A 22,515-nucleotide genomic window follows, 5' to 3' on the forward strand; every position below is an offset into this window, starting at 1 on the left:
AGACAAATTCATGGATAATTTATTATCAGGATGTTTACAGGTTCTACACGACCTTAACACTATATACGTACGGCTTGATTAAGAATAGTTAACACTTCTACTACCCAATGACATATTCCCGCTCATCCGTTTCTGTAGCATTCACTTCCCTGGAAATATTTATAGTCATGGGGATAATATACAATTCTTTATTTGCCACAGGTTCTTCAGTTTCATGTGCAATAGCATTGATTTACAAACGAAATCGAGGAAATGTTATTAGGTATTAGTAAGCTGAGAATGAAGAGTAGTGGAAATCTAAAAAACATGGATGAACATCAAACAGGGAATGCCACCTTCCACATACGCAGCCTCCACAAAATGAAACCCACAGCTCGCAGATGTGCACACTTCTAACACACACACACACACACACACACACACACACACACACACACACAACACACACACAAACTCACATACAAACCAAACAGACGAGGACAAAACAAACAGATAAAGGAACACCGTATATTGTTTTTTAGAATCGTTAATCTCATCTACAAAGCAGTGAAAGAAGAAAGTGAACTTTCTGTATGATATAAATGTTTATTTTTTATGTAAATTCTACATAAAACAGAGATCAATGCACACTGTTGCAAATATTTGTCCATGAAAATGAACATCGCCTAAGCAACTATTTGTAATAAACTATTTATAAAAGAGAGTTACGAGGAACAGCACGTCAAACACCGGGTATAGTTTACTTTACTAATTTAATAAAATCTACCGGTTTCGGTCATATAATGACCTTCATCAGAATAAAATCAAAAGAAATTCTACACTAAAGTATACAAAATGTGGGCGACTTTGATAACTAAATGTTACTATAATTAAGAAATAATATATCTCATTTAGTGATTTGTCGCTGAATAAATCATTGTTTGGAGTTCAGATGCGAAGGAATTATATAATAATACGCATCTGAACGACAAACAATGACTTTATTCAAGAGCAAATCACTAATTGAGATATATTATTTCGATTCTAACACGTTACCAAGGACTTTAAAGTACATCCTTGACGGCATTCATTAAATATTTGCCAGTTTTCAATCGGTTTCTTTTCCAGCGCGCCGCTATGCCGTTAGACGATATGACGTAATAATTGTGACGTCAGAACAGTGAATTGTTGTATAATAATTCACTGTTTTCAGCCTTCTTTGTTTAATATGAAAATGTGTCGGATCGTGTTAGAATTTGTAATAAATGTTACTATAAGTAATAAAACAAAGCGTTGTTTAATATACAAAAACCGTGTACACACGTATATCTTTCTGCACAAACATGTCAGCAGCTTGCCATATCCGTTGTGCACAAGAACAGGGATTTAGAATGGGCTGCACTTTCGAACAGATCAATACGGATTCAGTTAGAAGCATTTGCAATACTGTCGGACAGCTAAAATTGCATAAAACGAATGTTTCCACATATTTCATAGTTTTCTGTAAATTAGACTGTCAATGATTTATCCTTATATGTCAACATTTTCAAAACAGAAGGGGGCCATAAACTCGGTTTGACGATGTACAGGATTATGTCATTTTTATAGATATCTAGGTAATTTTTGTCAAAAACATTTGACTATACCCAAAGGCTAGTTCTAGGGTTGATCTACTGACCCCTGTCGCTTTCCAACGTTTGAGTTAATCAGCTACTGGTTGTTTCGTAGTCGGAAAGAGTAATTAAAAGTACACGCGAGGTATCATTAACATAATATGAAACATTTTGAAAAATCTTTTAAAAGATTATTTATTTCTTCGCCTACATATCGCTAACGATTTCTTTTGATTTTAATTGTCTTCGTTAAGATAACCCCCTTTTGCAAGTGGTGGCTTCGTATGACAAATTCCTATAGTCAAATTGGTTAAAAGCTGTGATATACTTTGGAATGTGCAATTTTATTACTAGGACCTTTTTGTAAATATACCAATGATAAGGTGTGTAAAGTTCTTTGAACATGGAAGGTTTTCATGGTTGAACTGTCCAGAAATGTAGTCCTATCACTGGTCCTTATTTCAGAGTACAAGAGGGGTGGCAATACTTTGCGAAACGTTATTCACGCATGGCATGCTATTTATTTATTATTTGTCCAAAGGAAACGCTCGCTTTAGATGACGTGATGATATTCGTTTTCATGTGAAAAAAACATTGAAGCAATCTCATCGGTTAGGACCAAAATTTCATACTTTAATGAACTGCTTGTAATCAGGTTCGTTGTATTCTTACGCGTACTTTAGCGTTACATCACAGCCGAGTCAAACAACAGCAAAATTTAAAAACAAAACAGTGATAACTCTTATATCTGAATGAAATGTATGTTTAAGTATGAACATTCACTTTCAAAGTTAAAACATTTCTCATCCGATGATCATGGTTTCAGATAAAAATTGATGATTTCTTCCTGGATTATTTAGGACTTTATGCAATGTTTGCGTTATGAGGCAGAGTTTAGAGGAAATAATCAGTGAATATTATACAAAAAAATAAAAGTAATTGATAGATTTACCGGAGCACAGAGCACAGCAACCACAAAATTTAAAATCTATAACTTTGTTTAATCAACAAGGGTGGTCGGCGGGCGGGTGAACTGTGTGCTCTAGTGCCAATAGAGACGTAAAAATACTATGAACTGCGGATGAAATAGGAAATTTAGAGTTATGTTTGTTTAAAGAATGATATAAAAACAATTTCTTCGATGTATTTAGCTTTGCATAACATATTTCTAGTCGCTAATTGTTATTATTAAAGGGTACTGATGAATATTGTTTTAAGTCAAATAATGTAACGTATTAAGTATATGTGGGTGTGGCAAAATGACCATTGCATGTATGAAAAAATAAAGCATTACATAATTAACTAGGGGAGGAATGCCAGCGAATATAACAAGAGCTGTCCGTTAAACAGCGGGCTCCACTATTCGGCGATTTGACAGTAAAATGAATATATATCTCAATAAGAGACTTCTACTTTTATTTGCTCGTCAAATGTCTTATAATTCATTCAAGTAAAATAGTTATTTTATGGTGGCAGCTTAGGCATCTATGTATAGTGTATAAAATGTGAATTTTGGATATCTTGAAGCCAATAGATTTGTGTAAATAATCAAATATATTACTACAATGCAAACGTATATCTGCTGAGGAACATGCATGAAGTCCGCCGGATCTATTTGTAAAACAGTTACTTCTAACTAAAAGATCAAAGATTTTTACATGGGATAATTGGACTCCTGGAATGTTTTCAGACAAAATGACTAGGACCGTCATTGGACACTTTTTGTTTATAATTATCACCTCTCAAATATTGACAATCAGCTTACCATTGGTATTTTAAACAAGGCAGTCTGAAGCTTTCAAAGACAGCTATATCCCCCGCCGCTGTTATGGAGCATTGACGTTGTTAAGTATACTTTATAGTCCATGTATGACGACATCAATGAATTTGTTCCAAGATCGCAGGAATAAGTTTAATATAAAAAGAATCAGGAGTATACATTACAACCCCTTCAAGGGGTTTATGAGATAAAGAGCGGACACAAAATGGAAGGCTCAAACATTTGACCTTGACTTGTGACCTTGACCTTGAGCCAACATGGCTGACTCATAAGTTCTGCACACTGTCTTAATGAGGTGATAATTTGACCTTAGTTTCATGAAAATCCTTCAAGGGGTTTAGCAAATACAGAGCGGACACAAAATGGAAGGCTCAAACATTTGACCTTGAGTTGTGACCTTGACCTTGAGCCGACATGGTCGACTCATAAGTTCTACACATTATCTTGATGAGGTGATCATTTGATCCAAGTTTCACGAAAGTCCTTCAAGGAGTTTAAGTTATATTGAGTGGACAGAATTGTTACGGACGGACGGACGGAGACCATTCCTATAACCCCCACCACTCGTGGCGAGGCATCAATTAACAAAGTTAAAAATTCTAATAAGCCTTTCAAATGTATAAACAAATTTTATTTCTATATTGTTTGTACATGGAAAATGACAAATGTATTCAAGTCGATGGCATTGTTGATTTTCCAACAAAATATTTGTGAACTGACCAAGCTGAGCAGACCTGAAAGACAAAAAGGTGTAATTGTTTTCCAGCATGTATACAAAACAAAAGAACCATGATGGCCCTATATCGCTTTAGTTGCTTGCTTGAACAGTTAAAAGTTTCTTCTAAATTATATATACAGGCAGGTACTGTGTATGTGCATGTTGAGGTGGGGAAGGTGGGGCGTGCGGGGGGGGGGGGGGGGGGGGTAGAGGTGGGCTCCTGGTGGCAATGCTTTTTTGGTGAAATAATTTGTACAATCTTCGTAAAGGGACACCCAATAAACATTTGTTATTTTAAAATTGGTCCTGGTGTTTCTGACAAGAATATTTTATAAGTTTCTAATATATACCTATAGGAAAAAAATGGCCACACCTCCTTGTGGCCATGTTTTTTGACGAATCAAAATAATTTCAACAATCTTGGTACAGAGTCACACAAGGACCATGTATGTGAACTTATTTTCAAATCGGGTCAGCAGATTCATACAAGAAGGTTTCCTACATATACAAATTCATCAACTTCCACATAAAGGTCTTCGAGGAGATGTTGTTAAAAGAAAGTGTGGACGGCCGGACGGTGAGCGATCACAATAGCTCAACCCGAGCTCTTTGTGCTCAGGTGAGCTAAAAATGCTAGTAGAAATTGAAGACTTAACCGAATATTGCAAAATTATAAAGACTTATGAAACATGTGTAGTGCGTATCAGTTTATCACACTGAACAACTTTGTGAAGTTGCAATATATTCTCACTAGTTGTTAATGGGCTAAATATAAAAACTTCACCTTATCATGATGTTGATGTGGATGTCAACAAATGGGCGAGTACTATACCTTTATGTGTTCTTCAAATAGCTAAATATTATTCAACCTTAAACATCTAGAATATGCACAACTACATCACAAGCTTACTTCTATGAAGTTTCAATCATATCCCACCAATAATGTAGTAGCTTGGTCAAATTTTATTAAACATTTAACTTTAAGGGCTAACTCCTTAATGAACTAGAACTATCACTAAAGGCGATTAATAGCCCCACACAAATCTTTCAAGTGGATATACAGAGCACACAAAGTTAGACTATTCTTGATGTCCAAGGATTTAACTGTTCCGGATCATTGAGACCTTTACCTTTGACCTACTGACCTCAAAGTCGAACTTGACCTGTATTTTACGATGTTACACCTGTACCAAAATTTATGATCATAGGCCCAAGCATTCTAAAGTTATCATCCGGAAACCGTTTAACTGTTCCAGGTCATTGTGACCTTGACCTTTGATCTCAAAGTCGTACTTGACCTGTATTTTATAATGTTACACCTGTGTACCAACATTAATTTAAATCTGTCAATCCTTTCATGAGTTTTTGTCCGGAAACCATGAAAACCAATGGACCGACAGACCGACCGACAAGCTCACTCCGATATACACCCCCTCCCCCACAAACTTCGTTTTGTGGGGGTATAATGATGCCATAACTGAATAACACATGTTCCCTGACAGTGCTTGACAGTGTAATAAATAAAGTCCACAACAGGGCTATAACTCCAGAAACAAGAGGGACAGGAGTTGTTTACACAATGTTCTGATATAGATATAAAATTTCAAAGTCGAAAAGAAGGGCCATAACTCCAGAAAAATAATTGGAAAATATGCACATGCACTTGAGGAGTTGAGTACATATGAATGTTTGAGAGACAGGCAGTTCAAACACTATATGTATCCCATTTCTTTGACAGCTGCAACATATAAATGATCATTTTTAACATAAATAAAGAGTCACACTGGGTTGATATACACTACATTTGCAGAAAGTTGCAATGAGAGAATAAGTAAATATACATTTATATCAACTCAGAGTGACTTACTATAAAAAGAGCTGTTTGAAAAACAAATATGCCACCCTGATAGCATTAGATATCAAATGACCTTGACCTATGACCTAAGTTCAAGAGTGATAGGGGTCCTCTACTAAAGGACACTAACCATCCTATAAAATTTGAAGTATGTAGGTCAAACAGACCTTAAGGTATTGAATTAAAATGGATTTTACCCTAACTGACATTGACATTTGACCCCGTGACCCAGAAATTGTTAGAGGTTATCTTCTCAAGGTGACTGGGTAATTCAGTTTTGCTGATATTGAAATATAAAGGATTTGATGCTAAGTGACCTTGACCTTTCACCCAGTGACCCGAAATTGAAGAAGGTCATCTACTAAAGGAGACCAATCAACCTATGAACTCTGAAGTATGTAGGCCAAACAGATCTTTAGATATTGCTTTAAAATGGATTTGACCCTAACTGACCTTGACCTTTGACCTGGAAATGATTAGGAGACTAAACATGCAATAAAATATGAAGGCTCAAGGTCAAATAGTTATCTCAAGGTAATAATCAGAAATGGATTTAACCAATTAGGACCTTGTGACCTTGACATTTGACCAAGTGACACCAAAAATCAATAGGGGTTGACTACTTAAGAAGACCAATCACCCTGTGAAATATGACAGCTCTGAAAATAATATGTATCGAGATAATTTAGAAGAAAAAAAATCCTATATAAGGCAACTGTGACCTTGACCTTTGGATTTGAATAATGACCAAGCTCCATATGAAATATGAAACTCCTAGGCCCGATTGTACAAGAGATATCATCCATAAACATATTTCCTATATATGGTCCCTGTGACCTTGACCTTTGGCCCAGTGATCTTAAAATCAATAGGGGTCATCTGCCGGAGATGGCCAACCTTCGTTATTAAATATGAACATCATAAGCCTAAGCGTTCTCAAGTTATCATCCGGAAACGGTTTAACTGTTCCGATTCAGTGTGACCTTGGCCTTTGACCTAATGACCTCAACATCAATAAGGGTCATCTGCTGGTCATGATCAAACTCCCTATTGAGTTTCGTAATCCTAGGCATAAGCGTTCTTGAGTTATCATCTGGAAACCGATTGGTCTACAGACCGACCGACCGACATCAGCAAAACAATATACCCCTCCTTCTTCAAAGGGGGGGGGGCGTAAACATAATGAAAATAAGGCTGGAAATAAGGACAGACTTAAAGAACACACCGGTACTGTATCTCTGCACTTTTCACAGACAATAGTTATCCATTCTTACCATTTTCATCAACTAGAGTATTCCATTTCCACTTGCTTTCTGCCATTGTCAGTTTGAAGATTTGTTTTGAATCACATCAAATTTGATCCTAAAATAAATGTACAGTAATTACAAAAAGAATTTAAGCCTTTAAATGGGCATTCAGATTTTTTACAGTATTTTCTAGAAATAGACTTGAAAACATCATTTAAGGAGAAAACACTGTTCACTAAAAATATATGAAACCTCCTATCTTACTGTAACCAGCCCATACTTATTAAAAAAAACAAGAGTTGTCACTATTAATGACAAGTGCCCACGAAGCGTGCCAAAGAATGCTGTCTGCGCAAAATATGCCAGAATAATTTAGGTATCAATCATTGTGTGACCTTAACCTTGACCTGAGAGACCCGGGTCATAAGCGCCACAAACCTTATATGGTTAATATTTGTGTCAAATTATTTTCAATTCCCTTGATAAATGGTAGAGTTATTGACCAGACAAGAAACAGACCATGTTAACCTTTGACTTTTAAGTGTGACCTTGACATTATAGCTAGTGGTCTAGGTCTGCGCATGACATCTCATCTTATTATAGGAAACATTTATGCCAAGTAACTTTAAAATCCTTTCATCGATGGCAGAGTTATGGACCAGATAAGAAACAGACCCTGTTAACTTCCGACTTCTAAGTGTGCCCATGACCTTGTCGCTAGGGGTCTTGGTCTTGGGCATGACACATCGTCTCATTACGGTAAATATTATGCAAAGTTATTTCAAAATACTAGTTATAAACCGGACACGAAGCAGACCCTGTTAAACCTCTGACCTCTATGTATGACCTTGATCTTGGAGCTAGGGATCTGGGTCTTGCGCAAGACATATCGTCTCATTATGGTAAACATATATGCCAAGTTATTTTAAAATCCCTTCATGGGTGGCAGAGTTACAACCCGGACAAGAATTTACACGGACGCACGGACGGACAGTGCGATTTTAATATGCCCACCTTTGGGGGCATAATAAATTTTCTCAAATATTTAAAGAATCTAAAATAACCTGTATAACATACCTACATTTTCTTTTAAAAACTGGTAAATACAAACAGGCATCATTTGTGATGGTTTACATCTTGAAAGTACATTCATCTGGCAGCTGCTGAAAAGAATATTAGTTTATTAGTAGCTTTTACATTGTACTTTTCAAATATTATGAAAAATAAAATACATGTATATCTAAAACTGATCTTTTAAAACCCATCTTACATTTTCACTGGCACATTAAAGAGAACCCAAGATCTCACAGGGATAAAGATTGACAGTCATGTGATAAGCAATTCCTATTTTTGACTATGTTTGCTAGATTAGCTACAGACTTGAAGAACAAAATTTTAATTCAATTAAATGTTTCAACACTTGCAAGTCCTTAATAGAGAAAACAGGTGAATGAAGTATTGCCATGCAATACAAAGTCCCCTACTGGAAGGCCCCTAATTTTCTCTACTGCAGTATAACATAATGAACTGATATCTGTCAATGATGTAATAACAATATTGTAGTATATATACAATATGTTATAACAAAACACATGGATTAAACTTTGCATATACAAAAACCTACAGTTGTTGTTTGTTTCATAACATCTAAAAATATAAACAAGAGTGCCAGAATGTCACACTATACGCCCGTGATAGCAAATTTCTTTACACTTGCATCTGTACTTTCATATGGATTTTATTTGGCCAATTATAAAAGGTTATAATTTAAGTTATTTATAGTAACCACAATTGGAAGTTTATCCTAAAACAAATCCTATATAATATAAGTCCACACAAAACTCTATACCAGGTAGAGACAGGTCAAAATACACCTAAAATTGAATGTAACACACATGTTGTACCACAGAAAGGTGGTTTCGATTTTTCCCTACGCATACGGCCGGTAATAAAAAAGTTACAATAGAAGCTATTTATAGTAATAGCAAAGGGAAGTAATTCTAAAAACAAGGGTGCCTCATGGTGGTGAACATTTGTGCCAAGTTACATCAACATCCCCCCATGCATGAAGAAGAAATGCTCCGAACAAAGTCAATCTTGAATTTGACTTTTGACCTCTAAGTGTCTCCTTGACCTAGGGACAAGGTTCTTGCGCATGACAATCCGTCTCATGGTGGTGAACATTTGTGCCAAGTTACATCAAAATCCCTCCATGCATGAAGAAGAAATGCTCCGGACAAAGTAACTGTTGTATCTGACCTTTGGCCTCTAAGTGTGACCTTGACCTTGTACAGTGATACATATCAGTAAATTATGTTTTCGAAATTTTGAATAATATTTACAAGGAAACATTGCTTTTATGGTAGATAAGATAATAATCATGAATAATTTAAACCAGACACTCAACAGATAAAACCTAAATTAAAAAAAAAAGTGGCACCCAAATCGATAACATTTACAATGGAATACATCCTGTCAAAGTACGTTGTTTTTTCTCGATAGATTAAAGCCAAATCTAGATGTTTAGAAAAATGAAAAATGTTTCTATGAAAAAAGTTTCTAGTACAACACCTTTGGAGTTCTTAGAATAATATATATGAATTGTTTTGTCTTATATGTAAAGAGATCAAGAAAACACTTAGTTACAGTAAAGAGTGGATCAAACAGCAAATACAATAAATAAATAAATAAATAAAATCTGTAAGAAGATCCCTTGGAAACATTGAATGCAACCAAGCAAAATAATAGCAGACTCGGTTTGATTGAGTCTGTTCATGAGAGATTATGGAAAGTGCAACACCCCTCACACCTTCTAGCATCGTCTTAAGCGGTACTCTATTACGCAGATATTGAATGGACTCCGTGATGCCAAAGGAACAGAAAATATAACAACACCGATTCCAAGTATGGGGAGACTTTTTTCAGTCGCCGCATGGCACTTCAAACTTGCTGTTGTGATAGTTAATAAAATCTGTAAGAAGATCCCTTTGAAGCATAGAATACAACAAAACAGAGTAATAGCAGACTCGGTTTGATTAAATCTATAATATAAAGTCTACTGTTTAGCCGAAGTGGGTACAACATAAGTATTTAAAGTTCGCTTGATATTGTTAGATCTACTAATTACGTAATACGATTTGTGTTAATTTCAACTTTATTTTGAAAGACCCAGAAATAAGTTATTCGTTGGATATCATTTCCAAATTACTCCATCAGCAAATAAATCCAAACTAAAAATTTCAAAACTTTCGCGTGTCCTAAATTGATAAAATTTATAATAGAAAATATCCTATCAAAATTTGTTTGAAGGATAAACTGGAAACAAGTCATGATTTTTTAGCCTAAATGTTCCTGTTACAGACTTTAAGATTCTGAAAATGATGCTGTATGCGGTTAAAGGTATTTCTTTTATTCACAGAGAAATAGAGGAAAACCTTTTTTAAAGGTTGATCAAACTGCAAAAACAACGAAGTACAAAATAAATTATGTTACAGTGGGCACAAATAAAATTTAAACGTTTGTCGTCGCCTTCCGGTCTATGGTTTGCAAATCGGAAGGCATAATATCATTTCTCTATACATGTACATTACCCAAAATTGTTAAACTCGTTAAAATTAAAGACGAGACAAGTGCAAAAATACCATTGACTAAGTCATGTTTAAGTTTTGACATTTCATGAAATGATAAATTCCCAAATCCGCTAACTTTGTATGTGTATGCAGCAACAGCTTCCAAAACAGTTTAAAACAGTTAAATTTAAGATCCCTTAACAAGTGCAAATGTACCGAAATTCAGCTTTGACATACCATTACTATGATGATCATCAAATAAATTTTATTGTCGGGCAAATAAAACACTAAACTAAACTGGATGACATTTAATTGTAGAAAGGAATGTGTCTCTTTGTTTTAAATTGTAGTTAAAACTGTTGAAGTTTGTTGAAGATTAAAATGACATTTGCTTAATTTTTGTTTAAAAATAAGATGGGAAGAAAAGGATTTTATCATTATTTTTCATCGGAAACAGTTGCCTCATCAACATATTTTCACGCAACATCGCCATTGTCAGACATTTTTATCTGTAGATGTTTGTTTGTCATCAGTTTCCAAATCTTAACAAACAGGAAAATAATAAAAGGGTTGTATTCTTTTATAACGAACGTCACGGCATTCTTAAGTCAACGAAATAAATTCATTTTATAGCTATCACCGTAAAATGGTTTGTTGTTACTCTTAATCGGGTTTTTGAGCCTAAATCATAATAATAGCAGAACTGATTTGGTTGAATCTGTTCTTGAGAGGCAATGAAATGTGCAACACATTTTACTCCCATCACAACTCAAATCCCACTAGAACAGGGTTAAGCGCAACTCTTTATAGTAAAACTGAATGGTCTGCACGACTCCAAAGAACCGAAAAATGTAACAGCACTGAATCCAAGTACGAGGAGTCTTATATAGCTGCCAGTAGATTGATGTTGTAATAGTTAATGGAATAACATGTTCAAACTTAAATTGTTCTAAAGGGTCAATTCAAAAGTATCCAATGTTGTATGAAATCAAGAAATAAACTTACACTCTCTATGCATAATCAAAGTTATCCCGTACTGGTTAGATACATTGTTATTTATGAATCTGATTTCAATACAACCTTAAGTTATAGGTCTAAATCAATATTTTTTGACAGTATCTTTTGCGATTATAGTGCTTATATACTCTTGCAATAATTTCATAATCAAGATTCCAGACGAAATTGGCCTCCAGTTTTCAGGATCTCCTTTTTTATAAAATAATGAATAGATGCACTGTTTCTGACTTTTGCCTAAATATAAGTTTCATAAGATTTGATTATCAGAGATAGGATGCTTGTTTATTCAAAAACATGTCGTAAAATTCCACAGTTATTGTTGTATCCTTCCCGACGATTTCTGTTACCGCTTCGTAGTCGTAAATGTATAATGTATGAATCACCGGTGTACATGTTTAGATTTCCATAGTAAAAGAGTAATAAAACCATGCCGTCCTTTTATTTCAAACAAAGCTTCCAAATACGCAATAAATACGGCATTTGGCGACGAGGACATGGCAAATTAAGAACCGTTAACACATCTTTCACACAGTCATGGCAAATCTACCGGTATTTTCGCCGTTCCAAGTAGACGCGGACAAATCTAACGCTGGTCCAAGATGGGAAAAATGGTTGTCTCGCCTCGAAAATCTGGTAGGGATGAATATTACAAATGCAGACAGAAAACGAGCCTTGCTGCTGCATTATGCGTGAGAAAGAGTATATGATATATATGGTGCCCAAAAGGGACACACAGCAGCCGACTATGACAACACAAAACGGGTCTTGACAATTTACTTCTGCCCTAAAGTTAACACGCAAATGGAAATCTATAAATTCCGCTCATACAAGCAGAAAGAAACTGAATCATTCGATGAATTTGTGACTGAATTGAGAACTCTGTCTTAGAACTGTGGATTTGCAGACACAGATTCAGAAATCTTACAGCAAGTAATACAAAACTGTATGTCTAACAGATTAAGGCGTAGGGCTTTGAGAGAACCAGACAAGACATTATCCGACATACTTACATTAGGTAGAACGCTGGAGCTTTCTGATGAACAGGCTAATTTGATGGAAAAAGATCAAGTCAAAGAACACAGACTGAGTACACCTGATAACTCAAATAGAACACGAGACGCGTTTCGTGGAGGAAGTCCTAGAGGTCGAGGCAAGTACCCACAACGTCCAGTTGCACTGACAGACAGATAGAACAGTGAAATGTAGAAGTTGTGGCGGTACCTTCTCGCACAAAACCCAGTGTCCAGCTAAAGGACAGACCTGCCACTTTTGTCAGATACCAAACCATTTTATGAAAATGTGTCGAAAACGGAAAGAACATAGTAACACCATAGAACAATCTCAAGCATTAGGAGGCGTTTATACAGAAGAACAGCCCCAAGCTTTGAAATCTGAATATGACAGTTCCGATGAAGAATACGCATATCAAATAAGAAGATAGGATGAAAGATCCCCAAAGTGCAACATTAAGCTTAACGATAGGGACATAAAAGTGTTCATAGACACTGGTGCAACAGTTAACATACTTGATGAAAGTGCTTATAGAAAGTTAGGAAGTCCAAGGCTATCAACCAAAAATATGCCAAGACTTCTCCCTTATGGTGGATGTATGCCATTACAGTTGATCGGGGCATGTCAAATAACTGCAGAGAAAAACAATATAATAACATTAGCAAAATTCTATGTTGTTAAAGGAGATCATGGAACGTTAATCGGATATGACACTTCCCTTGAGCTAAACTGAAAGTTATTGAGATTATTTACAGACTGGACAAACATGAAGGCAACCTGGGTGAAAAATATTCCGGAATTTATCAAGGAATAGGCAAATTAAAAGACAGAACAGTAAAATTACACATCAACAAAAAAAAAAAATAAATAAAACCAGTAGCACAAAGAAATCGCAGGACCTCTTTTCATCTCAGAAGTAAGGTAGAAAAAGAACTTGACAAGCTTATAGACTGTCAGGATACGAATTATATGACCCAGGGAAGTGCTTAAGCCTTTAGTATCTTGAACAATGAAATGGGTCCAATTGCTAAGGTGACTATGTCTGAGACTAGCTGACAAACGATATAGAATGTCCTTTGTTAAAACGTATAGCTGGTGAGACCAAATATCTCATACATAAATTTTCCTCTGGCTACCTTGCCTAAATGATTCGTGTACCAATGATTCGTAAATGATTTCAATTATGAGCTAGATAATTTTTTCAGGGATCAGGCTAATCACTAAATGTTTCAAACTAACAATTTTCATTTAATAGTATTAAGCTCAAACTCCCTTTGGCTGGAGACTCTGTACTTGACTGGTCTTTTTGTTGAAGTTCCCGTCAGACAATGTCTTTGAATCAACAACATATGAGTCCTATCGTTAAGATGCTCGGCCTCTGTCCTCTTAATCGAAGTTGCAACCCTATATGATTGCCCTGACTCATGGATGCTCAGCGCCTATATGCTATCACATGTAGCATTCAACTACCATATAGGTATAACCCCGATGCCTTGGCTGTGCTTCGCCAATAACGCTGAACCGTCTATAAGCTGGAACTCTTCTACTATCTCAGTAGATTACCAAACCCTGAGTGTCTGTCTCAGCTTTCCGATGCTCAGCCTATATTTGCTATTGTCTATAGCATTCAACTTCCGTTAAGGTAAAACTCCTATGCCATGGCCCTATAGCTCGAAACCTTGTTGAAATTCTGCAATTCTCTTTAGTCTATGAACTCCAAACGTCTTCTTTTTAATAATTTATCCGCCCTGATAGGGCAATTGTAATAACCTCCTTATCAAGTTACTGGGATAAATTATTAACTGAATCCTGTCTTGAATTGTGTGTTCTTCGATCGCTGGATACAGAATGATCTCTCTGTCATCCATCAACATATTTATACCTTAGTAGGCGTGAGCTTTGATTGGTGCTATTTATAGAGCTTGTTTCTGATTGGTTCAAATTTGTACACAGTATTTCACAACGGCTACTTGCTTTAACAAAAAGTTGGTTCCCTTTAACTATTGTATACAACAAAATGTATGATGCTGGGATCCAGTTATCACTGTAATAAACCCAAATCGTCCATAAATGACCCAATTCCTATTTTTTACAGTAATTCAAATATAATTATAGCAATGGTAGCATGAAAAGGGAGTCAAGCCCTATCTGTGCTTATGTGTAACGTTATCAGTATATCAAATATACAAATTATTCTGACATAGACCAAGACATCATTGAAAAAGTTATTAATGAACCAACGCCCTTGATATCGCCAATTGTTACCCCCACCCAAGAAGAACCCAGACGAAATACGGTTATGTGTGGATAGGGCCAACAAGGCAGTTAAAAGAGAAAGACACCTTATGCCAACAATTGATGAAATTCTGAATGATTTAAATGGATCGAAAATCTTCAGTAAACTCTATCTCCGGTCTGGATATCACCAGCTAGTCTTACATCCGGAATCCAGATATATGACTATTTTCAATACGCACAAAGAAATATATAGGTACAAAAGACTAAGCTTTGGCATATCGTCGGCAAGTGAAATATTTCAAGAAACAATAAGACAAGTCATTCAAGACGTTGTTGGCGCAAAAAATATTTCTGACGACATAATCGTATATGGAAAAACGCAAGAAGAGCATGACAAAGCGTTTGATGAACTATTTAAAAGTCTTCATGACAACGGTCTCACCTTGAATATACAAAAATGTGAATTAAACAAGAGCTCCATAACATTCTTTGGTGTGGTATTCAGCGGAGATGAAATTTCTCCAGATCCAGAGACATGAAATTGAACCACATAAAACAGTACCCGAACTTAGAAGTTTTCTAGGTATGACAGGCTACTGCTCAAGGTTTATAAAGGATTATGCTACTACCACAGAACCACTAAGACATTTAACAAAGAAAGATTCGGCGTGGGAATGGGGAAAAGAACAGGAACATGCGTTCAAAGTGCGAAAAAAGAACTTTCTAGCGACACGGTCATGAGTTATTTTGACGAGCATAAAGACATAGAACTCATAACGGACGCAAGTCCCGTTGGTCTTTCGGGCATCCTAATGCGGGAAAATAAAGTTGTCGCATATGCGAGTCGTACCCTATCTCCCACAGAGAGTCGGTACAGTCAAACGGAAAGAGAAGCTCTAGGTATTGTCTCAATATTTATCTTCGAGGAGCATACTTCACAGTCGTAACAGATCATATGCCACCAGAGACAATATGACTGAAGAAACAACCACCTCTTAGAATTGAAAGATGGGGCCTACGACTTCAACCATATAAAATGAAAATTGTCTACAGACCTGGTAAGGACAACCCTTCGGATTACATGTCACGACACCCAATAAGACTAGAAACGCATTAGTCTAATGTTGCAGAAGTATATGTGAATTTCATCGCCAACACAACGCTTGTGAAATCAATGACACTTGATGAAGTTAAAGCGGGTACGAGCAGTCATAAAACTATACTCAAAGCAACTGAATATAAAAGAACGAGAAGATGGTTTGAAATGAAATCACACAGTGATAATAACGTAAGCATTGAAGACTTGACTCAGTTGAAAAACATTAAGGATTAACTAACAGTAATCGGAGAATATCTTGTTACGAAATATCTATATAAAAAAGCTACATATATTGGGCACGAAGGTCATCAAGGGATTACAAAGACAAAATCATTCATGCGGAAAAAGATCTGGTTTCCGAAAATGAATGAGTACATTGAAAACAATATTAAAGGATGCCTACATTGTCAAGCAAACACAAACAGTAGAAGATATGAACTGCTTAAAATGTCGGAACTACCGTATAATCCATGGACGAACTTAAGCGCTGATTTCTGCGGACCTTTACCTACGGGCGAGTACCTCTTAGTGTGACAGATGAATATTCGCGCTATCCTGTCGTTGAAATTGTTAAATGTGTTTCAGCAAACAGAGTGATTCCAATATTTGATAAGATTCTGTCATAATCTGGTGTGCCATGTAAAACGGTAAAAACGGACAATGGAAGTCCATTAAACTCTGAGAATTTCAGACAGTTTGATATCTATTGTAGATTTGAGCACAGGAGAATTATTCCAAGATGGACAAGAGCCAATGCCCAAGCAGAATCTTTCAATAAACCACTGATGAAATGTATTAAATCAAGTCACATCGAACAGAAATACTGGAAACAAGAAATGTTCCGTTTTCTAAGACTGTACAGAGCAACACCGCACACATCCACTGGATTTACTCCATTTAGATTGATGTTTATACGAGAACCAAATACACGACCGCCAGAAATCCAGCGTCAAAAACCTGAGAAGTCAATTCAGGAAATGGTGTGTCAGAAGGATGAACGGTCGAAATCTACAAGCAAAAATTACAGTGACCGCAAGGTGCTGATTGAGAATGAAAACATGTCTAAATTAACATCGAAATATCTCACAGAGCCATTAATTATCGAACAACGAAAAGGAAACATGATTGTTGCTGCAAATGACACAAAAACCATAACAAGAAACACATCAAGTTTCAAAAATGTAGAGCAAAACAGTGAGGAAGTTACTGTGACACAGGAAATACCAAATTCGGATAAAATACCAAATACCGACACAGTGCAAGAGAAAATATCCAGACCAATTCGTGAAAAACGCGCACCGGTATACTTTAAAGACTATGTTACTTACTAGAATGTTTTTTCAGTGTTACAAGGGCATAATAATCCCTTCGAAACAACAACACAAAAAATGTGTTTCGTTAAAGGAAGAGTGTAAATAATCAGAAATAACTTTTGACAGAATGAGTTGTCTCTCTTAGATATAATACAATACAGTGGAAAAAAGAGGAAATGATTCTGTGTGTTTTAGTTGATTATACTGTGTTTCCTTTCAACCGTAATTTACATGCTTTCATTTCTGTCTTAATAGTTTGTGTTTTAATTATATTCTAGTCAGTGTTTGAACTATACAGAATGCCAAATGTACAATCTAGTCATTTCCACTTTGAAAGAGACAATCTAAAGACTGGATGCTGGAAAACATTACATTAACATTTCTACTTTTAATATGCATATGTATGTTTGCTTTATTCATGATATCACAATCATGAATACTTCAACTTAGGGAGGAATTTCTGTTATCGCTTCGTAGTCGTAAATGTATAATGTATGAATCACCGGTGTACATGTTTTGATTACCATAGTAAAAAGAGTTACAAAACCATGTCGTCCTTTTATTTCAAACCAAGTTTCTAAATACACAATAAATACAGCAGTTATGTCATCAAAACAGACAAGTAATAATAAACTCCGGGCAAAAATATTTCGTTTCTGCTGAGTTTGATTATGAAATTTTAGTTTTCATTCTATATTATTTGCATGTTTAAAACTTGAGGTTACGTTAATGACTATTTTCAAGTGACCTTTGGTCTCAACTGGAATTTTATCTTGACATTCTACTTATATTTGCTTCCAAAATTTCATTCAGAGCTCAAAAAGATGTTTTCTGAACAAGAAGTCTGTACTTCGTTGAATTTTCCAGGTAGTCAATTATCCATCCCAACCTTTAATAGTTAATTTTCAAATATTGTATCATTTGAAATATGGTATATATTATTATCAAAGATATATCGACACTACTGAAATTTGATAAAATGGTTCATTTGTTTTTATCATATAGTATGTGCTTCAAATTAGATTTCATGTGACATCAATTCTAATTGATAAAGCGAGATGAAAACTCAGGCTTAAGTTTGATGGAAGTTTTTATATTCGTATCAGAGAGGCAGTTACTGTAGACTGGCAGTGGACAGCTTGCTGACCAATAGTTTCAATAAATTACAGGAACCATTGTTAGAATTGAATTTCATAGTATTAAGAAATTTCAATGACTGTTTAGATGGATGACTATTTGTATTGTCATCATCCTGCTCAATCTTCTGGAAAAAGGTATAGAAATGTTTTGTTCAAGACGGTTTAAAACTTTTCCAGAATTTAGAGTTCACTTTAGTTGCTTTGGTTTAATCACAGTCTTGCCTATATATGTGAACCCTGACCAATTGTTTACCTTGCATTGACACTCGGACTGACACTGAGCAATTACAAAACGATCTAATTTATGTGACATTTTGAGAAATAAGTGTGGGCCGTTGAATTCAACTTTAAGATGCTGAGGATCCCCGACAAAAATTATTTTCCCCTACATCCTACAAATAAGAACTCAAAATACAAGACTCATCAAATTATCCTGGTAACACATATGCTAACAATAGCTTTGCAATGAAGGGCTATATCAGCAGACGTTTTATTAACAAAGGAAGTACAGCACCAGTACATGGATGCACCCATATATATACGCTAGGTTAAAGCATGAGCTTAGAATTTATTTGATCAAGCAGTTAATCACTTAATAAGAAATAATATCACTGATCAATTAAGAACTCATTGTGAATTTTACTGCACCTAATTATCAATCAATCCAAGACATCTTCTGGTCAGTTTAATATGTACACAAGGAAGTAATATTTTATCATTAAATGTTTCTGTATGTTTAAAAAGCGGTGACGTGCGATTAGTGGGGGTGGGGGCTGTTGCTTTTGCAAAATAAAACAAAAATGGGGGTGGGTAATGTGGGGGTAGGCAGTAAGATGGTGGAGTAATGTCATTGTCATTTGTGCAGTGTCTCATCACAACTAAGTTTCAAGTCAACAATGTGAATACTTGTTACGTTATGCTCGGGACACGAACTAGAACAGACAGATTTGACCTTTTAAGTTCAATTTGTGACCCTACCTTTTGACCCATGTGGCTTTCCAGCTCTGTACATCGTCTAATCACCACCTAACTAGAAGCTAAGTTAAAATACACCACATTTTCCGAAAACAGATGTATAAAGTTCAAAAACTTGACCAATCAGACTAAAAATATAACAACAAATACAAATAAAACTTTAAATTTCATAAAACAAAAGGTCAAAACTAAAAATTATTAATTATGAACAGGTAAAACGTAGTTTATAACACCTATGTAAGACCCAAGAGCATAGGAATCTTGTTATTTCTTATTGGCCTATGTTCTTTTGAGCATAGGCGGTCGTCTTACCTAAGAAAAGGTGACAAATACCGCGTGAAACTGATGGTCATTTAGTGCGATTGTTTTCCTACAGGATCTATTGCTCAGGAATGAGTTTCGCTTGAAAGAATCCGCAGATTCGAACAGTCTAAAAATTAAGTCAAGCGAACTTTTAATATAAATAGAAAACATATAACATTTTCGGACAATTTTAGACAAATTTTTCCCTAGGCTTTTTCAAGAAGGTTTTACTAAATGGTTGATGTTCCGTCAAAACAGAACATCAAAACTAACATGTAGACATGTTAGAATTATCATTTGCATAACTTCTGTGAATGCAGTAGCGCACCGCAAAACTAAGAAAAATGTATCAAAATTGATCTCAAGGGCACACGGAGGAAACTGAATCAATAAAATGTAGATACAAGTCTTTTTCGTCCTAAAATCAAACATTTGTTGCAATGTAACACAGGTCAATTTTACAGTTTACAGACCATATTCGTTTCCTTAGATGAAACTATATATAGAGGATGCATACCATTATTCCCAGTAAATCTTGTGATATTCGAGATATCAGAACGCCCGATCGGCAACGATTGCTGACATACATCAACTCGTCATTTAAAAGCACGCATTTCTTTGAATTTACCCACGGAAAGCGCTATGTAGTCACCATCTGGATATGAAATACATTGGGATGTTTAAAGTACACGTGAAACTTTTCAGCCTTCGCGCATCGCCATAAACAGTTTAAAGTATTTACATCCAAACGGTAAAACATATATATTTATATTGTGTTCAAACGCAAGCTGATTATTCTACAGGTTTGTTTTTGAATATTATCGTCTACTGTTTTCATTTTTCCAGTTAGTTAAGTAAACAATGTTTCGCTCTTATAACAAAGGGGATGTAATTCATGCTGCTTTATGTTGTTAAGCTTTTATCAAATACAGTCGACATTGTATTAAGAGACCACCCAAGAGTCTGCTAAGAAGTGGTCTCTTAATGGAATGGTCTCTTAATCAATTTCAGTGAGATTAAAAGAAAAGTTATATTTAACTGTTAATGTAACTGTATCTATTATGAACATTCATGTAAAAATCTGATTTAGCATCTTGAACACTTTTCCAAGTCCACAAACGGTGTAAAAATATGGCTAGATTGTCATTTTGACTGATACAAAGGTTAACTGCATTCAGTCACGTGCAAAACGTACTCGCTAATTATACAGATTAAGAAATGCCCGGTAGAATTTTGGTACCCGGTCGCTTAATAGATAGTTTTGTCGAATATTTTACCTGTCGGGACTACATAAATGTGGTCGCTAGTCGTTTAATAAAAAAGTCGTTTAATGGAATGAATTTATGTACTGAAAACGTTCGGGAGGGATTTTGACCGGTCGTTTAATACAAAAATCACTTAAAAGAGGTGGTCGCAAGTACGATGTCGACTGTATTGACTTTTGAACCGGTAATCACGTGGTCACAAAGTTAAGCGTTATAAATGCATATGGCGGAATTAAATTAGGTAAGCAGAAACTTTTCCTGACTAAAACAATACGTTGTGTTTATCGTTAGTCATGAATTTTACAGAAGTTACTCTTTCAGCAATTCACAGTATCTTTTTTTGATGAGAAAATAACATTTTTAGACGTTTTAGATATAAATTCAACTTTCGATATTGGGTTTATGGTGTGTCATAAACAAGACAAACAACGATAACGGAACAAATATTTGTAATTGTTCAGCAAACGAAAAATGCATAATTTGATACATTTTATGGAGACCATACAATTAAACTTATGTAATGTGAGTGATAAAATGTGCTTCCAACTATGAAAACATAATTCGAAGTGTCGTCCGATGTTTTTGTATGGATTTAAATTAGGGTCGGGCACTATTTTTTTCTATAGGCTTCCATTTATAGAGATGACCTTATCATATAACCCAAAATTGAGAGATAATCATTAAAATTTTATTCATTTAGTGAGACAGCATGTCAGACACATAAACGTAGAATTTGATATAGGGTATTTACATATTTCCTTTAAATACACTTACCTACTTTGTGGAATACGATTTAAAGGCAAAATGGCTACTGACAATTACTAATAAAAGCTCATGCATTCAGCAAGACATTTGTGAAACGTTCAAACTTTCACAGAAAAAAATGACAAAAAAAATGTAATTGTAAATATTAACTTTTCATCTTATTAGCTTATATCTCACTGACACTTGACTACTGATCCGAGTCATAATGCGAATACTTTAAAGTAATTCGAGCCACTATTTAATAAGATAATCTGACCTTATCGTTGTTCTTATCCTTTCTGGGTTTTAAATATTCTGAATTCGCTACTACTACACAAGTTAATGAAAATTTAAAAGTAGTCGCATTTACTTGTAAGTTATCGCAAAAATCACAAATGAATTACTTACATTGGGTCACAAACAAGGGCATTTCGTTCAGTCGTTTGTTTAAACGTCTCCAAGATATCATTATGTCAAATTATTATTAAAATTCACGAAAACTGTTTTAACAACAAAATTCTATAAATCTGACATCGACCTTGATCAACATTTTTAATAACAAATAAAAAGAATAAATTAGAAAGTGAATGTTCCTGGTCTGCTGGATAAAGTAACAATGGGTTTAAAATTAACGGAGTTTAGTAGGTATG

At 35.2% G+C, this 22,515-nt stretch overlaps 1 protein-coding gene and 1 long non-coding RNA gene across 2 annotated transcripts in view; one reads left to right on the forward strand and one right to left on the reverse strand.

Moving 5' to 3' along the window:
• Positions 1-3,985: 3,985 nt before the first annotated feature.
• Positions 3,986-22,252, reverse strand: LOC128555775 (uncharacterized). The gene is made up of 4 exons (XR_008370352.1): positions 22,143-22,252; positions 8,270-8,352; positions 7,220-7,307; positions 3,986-4,106 (listed from the first exon to the last, which is right to left on the reverse strand). It is a non-coding gene; the product is annotated as an uncharacterized LOC128555775 (long non-coding RNA).
• The window catches only part of LOC123524054 (uncharacterized), a 46,580-nt gene continuing 45,396 nt past the window's right edge, over positions 21,332-22,515 (forward strand). Inside the window, exon 1 of the mRNA XM_053539277.1 lies at positions 21,332-21,362. The gene's annotated coding sequence lies outside the window, so the exon portion shown is untranslated. The remainder of the gene's footprint in view (positions 21,363-22,515) is intronic.

Source organism: Mercenaria mercenaria, chromosome 3 (assembly GCF_021730395.1).
Source record: "Mercenaria mercenaria strain notata chromosome 3, MADL_Memer_1, whole genome shotgun sequence".
Lineage (NCBI taxonomy): Eukaryota > Metazoa > Mollusca > Bivalvia > Venerida > Veneridae > Mercenaria > Mercenaria mercenaria.